Here is a 12,918-nt window from a genome sequence, read left to right as displayed (position 1 = left end):
TTTACTCAGCATCTAACTGGATTGCAATGGTGAGCCTTTTGACAGTATCTTACACTGCAGGAAATCAAGTCCTCTCCTCAATTTTCATGTTGTAAGAGGAGTGTATGTTCTGGATGGCAACTGTGACAGTGTCTGTGCCCTGTCTCATGTGTTCCCCCGAAGTGAGAATGTGCCTCACTACACACGACTCCCCCTGTTTTTTTGTATTAGAGAGACTAAGTGACTTTTCCACAGCAGAGCAATTAAAACCAGATACAGAAGGATCAAAAACAACCAAAAGACAATAATTATACAACACCTTCTAGGCTAATTTTGCTGTCATCCATCTTGGAACTTCCACTTATACAGTATATTTACATAAATTACAAAAAAGAATTAAAAAGGAAAATTATCTTACCTTCTATGAAAACTTGTTTATGTTTGAATTCAAACAAAATATAAAAACATTTGGATTTTTTTTCTTGGACTATATGCAACTTTAAGAAAGATTTTTTCATTCAGTGGAAGATTTATAATCTCTTCACCTGGAAAATAAGAAAAAAAAAACTTATTTTAAGTTTTGCCTTTGTAAAGTTAACTTACCAAAACAGTAGAGGAAAGGAAAACAAAAATCAGAAATTTTACTTAGTATTCAAATTATCAGATTTTACGATTATTATTATCAAATTATTTTATGATTAAGGAACTAAAAATTCCCTTGTCTTTGCTCGTGTTACAGAGAATGGAATCGATGATACAACCCATTCTACATCTGGATAACTAGTGCCATGGTTTGAATATCACTCCAAAGAATCCATATGAGAAGGATCTCAATGAAATTGTCCAGTTTCGTAACTATACATTAATACCACCTCACTCTCCACCACTCCCCCATTGGTTCTTTGGTTCTCTCTCTCTCTCTCTCTCTCTCTCTCAAAAAAAAAAAGACACGGGGCGCCTGGGTGCCTCAGTTGGTTAAATGGCTGACCCTTGGTTTCGGTCAGGTCATGGTCTCAGGGTTCGTGGGTTTGAGGCCCACATTGGGCTCTGCACTGACACTGTGGAGCCTGCTTGCAATTCTCTCTCTCCCTCTCTCTGCCCTTCCCCTGTTCACACGCTCTGTCTTTCAAAATAAATAAAAAAACTTGAAAAAAAACCTTTTTTTAAAAAGACAATAAAGTTGTGCTAAGCCACAAATCAGTGTTATCATCTTCTAGATAGGTAACTCTTTTTACATTTGGCACTTTAAATTATTAAGCTAAATAATTCAACATTGGCTTTTCAGCACTTTATACAGTTTTCAAAGTAAGAAAGTATTTCAGTAAGACTGACTTTAGGCCTGTTTATTCTAAATTTGAACCAGTGTTTATTAGAATATATTTATATTTAACTGGGGGAGGGGGGTTGCCTATTTGCTATTGTTTTTTATTTAATTTTGTTTTCAACTTATGTAAAATATTTACATGGTTGCAAAGTAAAAAAGTACAAAGAGGTGTCCAGCTACACAGACCCAGTCACTGGAGAGGTATTGGCAGTTCCAACCCAGGCAGACAGAGCACCACGAGGTACACAGCAAACATCCCAATAAGGCCCTGCCAGCAGAGTAAAAATTACAACCTGGAGCAAAGGCCATAGCCAAACACAAAGTTCAAATCCAAAATACACTACTCAAAGAGTAAGGCCAAGCCTGACAGGATCAAAATGATCTTCCAATAACTTAACCATCTGCCAGAACAAAACTCAAGATCATAATCCAGATACCAACATATAAAAAAATTATTAGACATACAAAGCAGCAGAAAATGTAACTATAATTTTTTTTTTTTTTTTAATTAAAAAGCAGCTAGGAGGCACTTGGGTGGCTCAGTTGGTTAAGTGTCTGACTCTTGATTTTGGCTCAGATTAGGATCTTACTCATGGTTCATGGGATCGAGCCCCACATTGGATGTAGAGATTACTTAAAAGTAAAATCTTAAGAAGTTTTTTTCTCATACTACCCAAAGCAATCTACATATTTAATAAAATCCCTATTAAAAAAACACTAGCATTCTTCACAGAGCTAGAACAAACTATCCTAAACTTTGTATGGAACCACAAAAGACCCCGAATAGCCAAAGCAATCTTGAAAAAGAAAACCAGGAGGTGCCTGAGTAGCTCAGTTGGTTGAGTGTCCAACTTCGGCTCAGGTCATGAATTCGCGGTTCACGCGTTCAAGCCTCGCATTGGGCTGTGTGCTGACAGCTCAGAGCCTGGAGCCCACTTCAGATTCCGTGTCTCCCTCTCTCTCTGTACCCCTCCCACCCCCAAAAATAAATAAACATTAAAATTTAAAAAAAAAAAAAAAGAAAGAATGAAAGAAAAGAAAATCAAAGCTGGAGGCATCACAATCCTGGCCTTCAAGATGTATTACAAAGCTGTAATCAGGACCGTATGGTACTGGTACAAAAGCAGACACTTAGATCAATGAAACAGAATAGAGAACCCAGAACTGGTCCCACAAACATAGGGCCAGCTTGTCTTTGACAAAGCAGGAAAGAATATCCAATGGAATAAAGACAGTCTCTTCAGCAAATGGTGCTGGGAAAACTGGACAGTGACATGCAGAAGAATGAACCTGGACCACTTTCTTACACCATACACAAAAATAAACTCAAAATGGATGAAAGACCTAAGTGTGAGACAGGAAGCCATCAAAATCCTAGAGGAGAAAGCAGGCAACAACCTCTTGGACCTCACCCACAGCAACTTCTTACTCAACATGTCTCCACAGGCAAGGGAAACAAAAGCAAAAATGAACTATTGGGACCTCATCAAGATAAAAAGCTTCTGCACAGAAAAGGAAACAATCAGCAAACCTAAAAGGCAACCGTTGGGATGGGAGAAGATGTGTGCAAATGACATATCAGATTAAGGGTTAGTATCCAAAATCTGTAAAGAACTTACCAAACTCAACACCCAAACAACAAATAATCCAGTGAAGAAACGGGCAAAAGACATGAGTAGACTTTTCCAAAGAAGACATCCAGATGGCTAACAGACACATGAACAGGTGCTCAACATCACTCATCATCACGGAAATACAAATCAAAACCACAGTGAGATACCACCTGACACCTCAGAATGGCTAACATTAACAGCTCAGGAAACAACAGATGTCGGCGAGGATGCGGAGAGAGAGGATCTCTTTTGTGTTGCTGGTGGGAATGCAAACTGGTGCAGCCGCTCTGGAAAACAGTATGGAGGTTCCTCAAAAAATTAAAAATAGGGGCGCCTGGGTGGCTCAGTCGGTTGAGCGTCCGACTTCAGCTCAGGTCATGATCTCGCGGTCTGTGAGTTCAAGCCCCGCGTTGGGCTCTGGGCTGATGGCTCAGAGCCTGGAGCCTGCTTCCGATTCTTTTTTTTAAATTTTTTTTTTCAACGTTTATTTATTTTTGGGACAGAGAGAGACAGAGCATGAACGGGGGAGGGGCAGAGAGAGAGGGAGACACAGAATCGGAAACAGGCTCCAGGCTCCGAGCCATCAGCCCAGAGCCTGACGCGGGGCTCGAACTCACGGACCGCGAGATCGTAACCTGGCTGAAGTCGGACGCTTAACCGACTGCGCCACCCAGGCGCCCCCTGCTTCCGATTCTGTGTCTCCCTCTCTCTCTGCCCCTCCCCCGTTCATCCTCTGTCTCAAAAATAAATAAACATTAAAAAAAATTAAAATAGAACTGCCCTACGACCCAGCAATTGCATTACTGGGTATTTATCCAGAGGATACCGGCGTGCTGTTTCGAAGGGGCACGTGCACCCCAATGTTTATAGCAGTGCTATCACCAATAGCCAAAGTATGGAAAGAGCCCAAATGACAGATGAATGGTTAAAAAAGATACAATATGTGTGTATATATATATATATATATATACATATATACATATATATGCGTATATATGTGTGTGTATATATACACATATACATATGTAGGTATATACACATACAATGGAGTATTACTTGGCTATCAAAAAATGAAATCTTGCCATTTGCAACAACGTGGATGGAGGGTCAGAGAAAGACAAATGATGACTTCGCCCATATGTGGAATTTAAGATACAAAACAGGAACAGAAGGGAAGGGAAGCAAAAATAATAAAAAATAGGGAGGGAGACAAAACATAAGAGACTCTTTAAATACAGGGAACAGGGGCGCCTGGGTGGCGCAGTCGGTTAAGCGTCCGACTTCAGCCAGGTCACGATCTCGCGGTCCGTGAGTTCGAGCCCCACGTCAGGCTCTGGGCTGATGGCTCAGAGCCTGGAGCCTGTTTCCGATTCTGTGTCTCCCTCTCTCTCTGCCCCTCCCCCATTCATGCTCTGTCTCTCTCTGTCCCAAAAATAAATAAACGTTGAAAAAAAAATTTTTTTTTAAATACAGGGAACAAACTGAGGATTGTTGGAGGGGCTGTGGGTGGAGGGATGGGCTAAATGGGCAAGGGACTTGTTGGGATGTGCACTTGGTGTTATAAGTGGGGGATGAATCACTGAATTCTACTCTTGAAATCATTACTGCACTATCTAACTAACTTGGATGTAAACTTAAAAAAAAAAAAGAAAGAAAAAAAGATACACTAAAAAGAGTTGAAAAATCAAATTTCTAGAAAATGGTGGGAAAGGTTCCACTACACTGTATAAGAATTTGTAGCCTTATTAGTAGCAGTCATCATTAATGAAAATTAATATGATTTATTTTTTTTAAATATGAACAAATCAGGGGTGCCTGGGTGGCTCAGTCAGTTAAGCTCCAACTTCAGCTCAGGTTATGATCTCCCGGCTGGTGGGTTCGGGCCCCAAGTCGGTCTCTGTGCTGACAGCTCAGAGCCTGGAGCCTGCTTGGATTCTGTGTCTCCCTCTCTCTCTCTGCCCCTCCCCAACTCGTGCTCACACACGCTCTCTCACTTTCTCACTCTCTCAAAAATAAACATTAAAAAAAATTTTTTTTAAATCATCTCATCTCAAAAACAATTTTTTTAAACAGCTATTAGGAAATAAATAAACAGCTATTAGAAACAGACCATAGGATGTCTCAGATGATAGACTTACCAGAAATACACCTTAAAGCAGCTATAATAAATATGTTTAAAGACTTAAAGGAAAAGATAGTGATAATGAGTGAAAAAACAAAATTTCAGAAATAGAGATGGAAAGAAACAGAAATTACACAGAAAAACAAACGATTTCTAGAACTGAAAAGTAAAATATCTGAAATAAAAATATATACTGGGTAGATTTAATAAAAAACTGAGACTGAAAAAGAAAATGTCAGTGAACCTAAGACAGATCAACAGAAACTAGCCAACCTGAAGAGAGAGAGAGAAAGGTTTTATTAAAAATGAATAGAGCCAAAAATAAAGAAAAAAGAAAGAAAGAACAGAGCCTCAGTAACCTGTGGGACCATACCTGCAACTGGTAGTGGCCTACCATACCTGTACTGAAATCTCAGAGGAAAATGAAAGAATAGAGCATAAAAATACCTGAAGAAACTACACCCAAAGTTTTTCCAAATTTTGTAAAAGAACTTCATAAGAAAATAGCTCACGAGTCTCATCCCATTCCTGCCCCTTCATCAAGCTTCCCTCCTCCCTCTCAACATAACTATTTTTATTAATTTTCTGATTTACTGCTTCACTGAAAAATTTTTTTGATACTTTCCAACATTTCTTGTCCAAAAGGTAACAAATTGCTATTGTGTCGTTTTTTTTTTTCATAAAACTCTTATTTCTTTCTTTAAACAAACTTTTTACTAATTTTAAATACACAATAAAAGGACATAAATCATAAGTGAATAGCTCACTGAATTTTCACAAAATAAACCCATCTATGCAACCACACCATCCATTTCAAGAAACTAGATTACTGGGGCACGTGGGTGGCTCAGTCAGTTAAGCGTCTGACTGTTGGTTTTGGCTCAGGTTGTGATCTTGTGGTTCGTGAGTTTAAGCCCAGTGTTAGGGTCTGCACTGGCAGCACAGAGCCTGCTTCGATTCTCTCTCTCCCTCTTGCACTCCCTCTCTCTCTTCCCCTCCCCTGTTCGCATTCTCTCTCTCAAAATAACCAAATATTTTTTTTAAAGATTTAAGGGAAAAAATGGAGAAAAGAAAAAAGAAACTGGATTATGAGCACCCAGAAGTACCCCTCATGTCCCCAAAGGTGCTAGCCAGTACTCCATTATGTGGACTTATCCCTAGTGGTGGACACAGGTTGTTTCCAGTCTTTTGCTATTACAAATAATTCTGCAATGAAGAGCTTTTAACAAAGTGATTTAATATTTTTGCCAGCATATCTTTAAGACAGATTCCTAGATGTGGCATTGCTGGGTCAAAGGACAAATGCACATATAAATCTGCAAAATATAGACAAATCCTCCTCCAGAAGCATTGTATCATTTTTGCATTTCTATTGGCAAGAGATCAGTTTCACACAGCCTTTTTTTTTTTTTTTTTTTTTTTTTTTTTTGAGAGAAAGAGACAGAGCACAAGCAGGGGAGGGACAAAGAGAGAGGGAGACACAGAATCCGAAATCCGAAGCAGGCTCCAGGCTCCATACCATCAGCACAGAGCCCCCAATGTGGGGCTCAAAACCACAAACCGCGAGATCATGACCTGAGCTGAAGTCGGATGCTTAACAGACTGAGTCACCAGGCACCCCTCAACACAGCCTTGTCAAAAGAAAATATAAACTTTTGGACTTCTGCCAATATGTAGGGTGATCAACTGTCCCAGTCTGCTGAGGACTGAGGGGTTTCCCAAAACAGAGGACTTTCAGTGCTAACACCTGGAAAGTCCTGGGCAAACCAGGAGAGTTGGCCATTCTACCAATATGGTAAGCAAAAAGTGGTGTCTCCATAAAGCTTTGATTAGTATTTTTATTACAAAAAATGGTAAGCATCTATTCAACTATAAGGTCCATTTTCATTTCTTTTCCATAAACTATTCCCATCTTTTGCCCATTTTTTTCTATCAGGTTGTTTTATTTTTCTTCTCAGTTTCTATTGGTAATTTTTTAGATACATTTTTAGTAATCTCTACACCCAACATGGGGCTCAGACTCACAATCCCAAGATCAAGAGCCACATGCTTCTCCAGCTGAGCCAGCCAAAGCCCCTCTACGCGAGTATGTATGTATGTATATATAGTTTTTAGTTAAATTCCAGTTAGTGAACATACAGTGTGTGTTCATTAGTTTCAGGTGTAGAGTTCTTTTAAATATTTGAGATAAAAGCTCTTTGCTATGACAGAAGTTCAACATATCTTTCTCTTTGTCATTTGTCTTTTGACTTTGCTTACAGTGATTTTTGCAATGCAGTTTTTCTGTTGTTAATGTAATCAATTTCTGTGAATTTTCTACTGTTTCTAGATTCTGAGTCATAGTTAGAAAAGTTTTCCCCACTCCTAAGTTCTAAAGAAACTCACCTTTGTTTTTAGTACTCACACGGCTTAATTTTTTATATTATAACCCCTGATCTATTTGGAGTAATTATTTCATTGTTTATTTGACTATACAAGGGTTAAAATAAAAGAATAATATAAAATACTCACCATAAGGACTATGACCTATATAAGATACCTGTCTCCAGGAAAGGCGTATGTGACATTCACCCCAAAATGTGTCCCACGTATTATCACTCTATACCACTAGATTTTGTTTTTGTTTTCTTTTCATTTATTTTTGAGAGAGAAAAAGAACGAGTGGTGGGGGGAAGGGCAGAAAGAGAGGGAGAGAGAGAATCCCAAGCAGGCTCTGCACTGTCAGCTCAGAGCCCCAAATGGGTTTCAATCTCATGAACCAGGAGATGATGACCTGAGCTGAAATCAAGAGCCGGATGATTAACTGACTGAGCCACCCAGGCACCCCATTTTTGTTTTCTTTAAACATGTTCTATTTGGTTTAATACACTTGTCTGTAGGGGAATAAGCCAAAGAGAAGCAATTCTACTATTTTCCAACAGCTACTAGAAGAAGCCCAGTGAGCAAATGAAGGTAGAATGAAAAAAAAAAAGTTTGAACACCTAATCAGACATCACACAATAAGAACCAGTCTACCTCAACAGAGAACTGAACCAAAACCTAAAGGAATAAACTGCTATGTGGACAGACATCCCCAGAGTTTAATGAAATAAGAATAGTCAACCCATCCTAGAATGTACATAAAATGGAAAGGGAATGTTTTAAAATCCAGGTCTCCTGTGGAAATTACATTAAAATCCATCAGATCCACACCTGTTCAGTTTTCCTACCTAAAAAAAGTTGTACCTAAGTCTAATCACCCTGTCAATCTCTTTACTGGAAACATGAGAGAAAGGGGAACAAGTTAACACAAAAGGAAGCAACTAGTGAAATTCGGAATGTAGGAATTAACAGGACTAATAACCAAATTTCTCCAACAAATCAATGATACAGAATGGGGAGGCACTCTAAGAATAAGAGATTTAAGAGACCCTCAACAAAGTGTGACACTTGGACTTTGGTTCAAAGAAACCTACAGAAGACACTTCTTAGGCTGAGTGTGGACCCATCTGCAGGCAGGTAAGATGGCATGATTGCTAGAATTCATTTTTTAACGTTTTTTTGTTTTGTTTTGTTTTGTTTTTTGAGAGAGAGAGCGAGAGAGCGTGCAGGGCAGGGGCAGAGAAAGAGGGAAACACAGAATTTGAAGGAGGCTCCAGGCTCTGAGCTGTCAGCACAGAGCCCGACACAGGGCTCGAACTCAGATCCGTGAGAGCATGACCTGAGCCAAAGTCGGACGCTTAGCTGCCTGAGCCACCCAGGGGCCCCACTAGAATTTGCTTGTAAATCCACCAGGGGAAAAAAAGATTGGGAGGAGTACATATAGACAAAACAAGATTGGCAAAATGTCATAACTGTTGAAACTATAGGGGCCAAAGGCAGGCTGCCCCAAGATAGACCACTTTGGCATGAAGATTATTTTGAGTTGAAAAGCAATCAAAACCCAGCAGATCCAAGAAGAGCTCTTTACCTCCCCCTCAAATTGCCTAAAAAAATTTTAGATAGAGGACGTCCTCCAGGAAGAGAGCTATCACTATGAAAACTACATCATACTATGAACTAGATACAGCAGACGGGGAGAAATCTAGCAAGGCCCGTTTGATCCAAGTCCTCTCTGGGTCCCATTGTTCCTGGGGAGCAGCAAACATTTCTTTACAAAACATTTCCTCTTTTTCACCTTCCTGTGAATTGCATCCCTTCCCCCCTTTGACATCCCAAACTCCCACCCCATTCTCCTTATTTCAGAATGACATATATACCAGTTTGACCATCTTTGGAATTTCGGGGGGGGGGGCAGTTAGGGGTTGGTTTTGGGTTTGTTTTTTTTAAATTTACATCCAAGTTAGTTAGCATATAGTGTAAAAATGACTTCAGGAGTAGAATCCAGGGATTCATCCCCTACATATAACACCCAGTGCTCATCCCAACCCATGTCCTCCTTAATGTCCCTTGCCCATCTGGCCCATCCCTCCACTCCCAACCTCTCCAGCAACCCTAAGTTTGTTCTCTGTATTTAAGAGTCTCTTATGTTTTGTCCCCCTCCCTATTTTTATATTATTTTTGCTTCCCTTCCCTTCTGTTCCTGTTTTGTATCTTAAAGCCGACATATGAGTGAAGTCATATATTTGTCTTTCTCTGACATTTAGCATAATACTCTCTAGTTCCATCCATGTTGTTGCAAATGGCAAGATTTCATTTTTTGATAGCCAAGTAATACTCCATTTTATGTATGTGTGTGTGTATACACACACACACACACACACACACACACACACATACACATACTGCATCTTCTTTATCCATTCATCTGTCAGTGGACATTTGGGATCTTTCCATACTTTGGCTATTGGTGATAGCACTGCTATAAACATTGGGGTGCATGTGCCCCTTCGAAACAGCACACCTGTATCCTCTGGATAAATATCCAGTAGTGCAATTGCTGGGTCGTAGGGCAGTTCTATTTATAATTTTTTGAGGAACCTCCATACTGTTTTCCAGAGCGGCTGCACCAGTTTGCATTCCCACCAGCAACACAAAAGAGATCCTCTCTCTCCGCATCCTCGCCGACATCTGTTGTTTCCTGAGCTGTTAATGTTAGCCATTCTGAGGTGTCAGGTGGTATCTCACTGTGGTTTTGATTTGTATTTCCGTGATGATGAGTGATGTTGAGCACCTGTTCATGTGTCTGTTAGCCATCTGGATGTCTTCTTTGGAAAAGTCTACTCATGTCTTTTGCCCGTTTCTTCACTGGATTATTTGTTGTTTGGGTGTTGAGTTTGGTAAGTTCTTTACAGATTTTGGATACTAACCCTTAATCTGATATGTCATTTGCACACATCTTCTCCCATCCCAACGGTTGCCTTTTAGGTTTGCTGATTGTTTCCTTTTCTGTGCAGAAGCTTTTTATCTTGATGAGGTCCCAATAGTTCATTTTTGCTTTTGTTTCCCTTGCCTGTGGAGACATGTTGAGTAAGAAGTTGCTGTGGGTGAGGTCCAAGAGGTTGTTGCCTGCTTTCTCCTCTAGGATTTTGATGGCTTCCTGTCTCACACTTAGGTCTTTCATCCATTTTGAGTTTATTTTTGTGTATGGTGTAAGAAAGTGGTCCAGGTTCATTCTTCTGCATGTCACTGTCCAGTTTTCCCAGCACCATTTGCTGAAGAGACTGTCTTTATTCCATTGGATATTCTTTCCTGCTTTGTCAAAGACAAGCTGGCCCTATGTTTGTGGGACCAGTTCTGGGTTCTCTATTCTGTTTCATTGATCTAAGTGTCTGCTTTTGTACCAGTACCATACGGTCCTGATTACAGCTTTGTAATAGTCCAGGATTGTGATGCCTCCAGCTTTGGTTTTCTTTTTCAAGATTGCTTTGGCTATTTGGGGTCTTTTGTGGTTCCATACAAATTTTAGAATTGTTTGTTCTAGCTCTGTGAAGAATCTGGTGTTAATTTGATAGGGATTGCATTGACTATGTAGACTGCTTTGGGTAGTATCAACATTTTAACAATGTTTGTTCTTCCAATCCATGAGCATGGAATATTTTTCCTTTTTTTTGCGTCTTCTTTAATTTCTTTCATAAGGTTTCCATAGTTTTCAGTGTATAGGCTTTTCACCTCTTTTGGTTAGATTTATTCTTAGGTATGTTATAGTTTTTGGTGCAGCTGTAAATGGGATCAATTCCTTGATTTCACTTTCTGCTGCTTCATTATTGGTGTATAGAAATGCAACCAATTTCTGTGCACCGATTTTATATCCTGCAAATTTGCTGAATTCATGGATCAGTTCTAGCAGTTTTTTGGTGGAATCTTTTTGGTTTTCCATATAGAGTATCACGTCATCTGCAAAGAGTGAAAGTCTGGCTTCCTCCTGGCTGATTTGGATGCCATTTATTTCTTTGTGTTGTCTGCTTGCAGAGGCTAAGACTTCCAATACTATGTTGAATAAGTGGCGAGAGTGGACATCCCTGTCGTGTTCCTGACCTGAGGGGGAAAGCTCTCAGTTTTTCCTCAGTGAGGATGGTATCAGTGGTGGGTCCTTTGTATATGACTTTATGATCTTGAGGTATGATCCTCTTTCCCTACTTCCTTGAGGGTTTTTATCAAGAAAGGATGCTGTATTTTGTTAAATGCTTTCTCTGCATATATTGAGAGGATCATGTGGTTCTTGTCCTTTCTTTAATTAACGTGGTGGATCACGTTGATTGATTTGCAGATACTGAAGCAGCCCTGCATCCCAGGTATAAATCCCACTTGGTCGTGGTGAATAATTCTTTTAATGTATTGTTGGATCCGGTTGGCTAGTATCTTGTTGAGAATTTTTGCATCCATGTTCATCAGGGAGACTGTCTACAGTTTTCCTTTTTAGTGGGGTCTTTGTCTGGTTTTGGAATCAAGGTAATACTGGTCTCATAGAATGAGTTTGGAAGTTTTTCTTCCATTTTTACTTCTTGGAACAGCTTCAAAAGAATAGGTGTTAACTCTTCTTTAAATGTTTGGTAGAATTCCCTGGGAAGCCAACAAGTCCTGGACTCGTTTTTGGGGGGAGACTTTTTGTTACTAATTAATTCAATTTATTTACTGGTCATGGGTCTGCTCAAATTTTATTTACTTTTTCCTGTTTCAGTTTTGGTAGTTTATACTATCTTTGGAATTTCTATGTCTGTTGGGATTCCCCCTACCTACCTCAAAATTAAATTTAATTTCTCCTGTCTATTTGATCCTTAGTCTGGCCAGAAGGACCCTGATGGGGACAGGACATTCTTGCTCCCTGACAAATCTGAGTAATTGGTACATAAAGATTCATTACATAATTATCTCTACTTGTGCATATGTGTAGGTGTGTGTGTAACTACCCATCAGAAAACTCTGGCCTAGTAAGCCACATTCTAAAAGTCCTGGGGGCCTTTCACGGGAGATCACCAAATCTAAGAGAAGATAACTATTGCCCTTGCCACACAGACCAGTCTCTGCCAAATGCCCAACGGTGGGACTTCCCCTGGATGTGGGAGGCCAGATTCCTCCAGTTTAAGATGGAGCACATCTAACCAGTCCCTGGAAAGAGGGATGTTTGAAGGCTTTCTGGGACAAGTCACCCAGACTGGATGGGGCTCCTTGGTGAATCAACCCTAGGAGTACTTTCAGCGACCATCCCCAAGACATAATCAGCCAGTGGAAGTGTCAGACGGCAGAGGAATGGGAGATGTTCTTTTACGACCACAGTGGTCAGGCTGTCTAACAGTAGAGGACTCAGCAATGTCTTGCACGGTCACCCAATGGGGTATCATAGCAGGTCCAAAGGTTAATGGAGCTGAGCTTCAGAGTCCGACCTTCTAAGAATGATATCCTCTTCTCCCTGAGGCAGGCAGAGGGCCATGGGCATCTATCCTCAATCACTTCCTGGGCCT

At 40.1% G+C, this 12,918-nt stretch overlaps 1 protein-coding gene across 10 annotated transcripts in view; it reads right to left on the bottom strand.

Moving 5' to 3' along the window:
- The window catches only part of PPP6R2 (protein phosphatase 6 regulatory subunit 2), an 84,117-nt gene that overhangs the window by 50,752 nt on the left and 20,447 nt on the right, over positions 1 to 12,918 (bottom strand). For 8 of the 10 annotated variants that reach the window (XM_043563079.1, XM_043563080.1, XM_043563076.1 and 5 more), the window contains exon 2: positions 398 to 524. The gene's annotated coding sequence lies outside the window, so the exon portion shown is untranslated. Of the gene's footprint in view, positions 1 to 397; positions 525 to 1,489; positions 1,567 to 12,918 lie in introns of those variants that run through there. The other 2 variants (XM_043563078.1, XM_043563084.1) reach the window with 1 other exon arrangement.

Source organism: Prionailurus bengalensis, chromosome B4 (genome assembly GCF_016509475.1).
Source record: "Prionailurus bengalensis isolate Pbe53 chromosome B4, Fcat_Pben_1.1_paternal_pri, whole genome shotgun sequence".
Lineage (NCBI taxonomy): Eukaryota > Metazoa > Chordata > Mammalia > Carnivora > Felidae > Prionailurus > Prionailurus bengalensis.
Note: the sequence above shows the minus strand (reverse complement) of the source record. Positions and strands in the feature narration are given on the sequence as shown.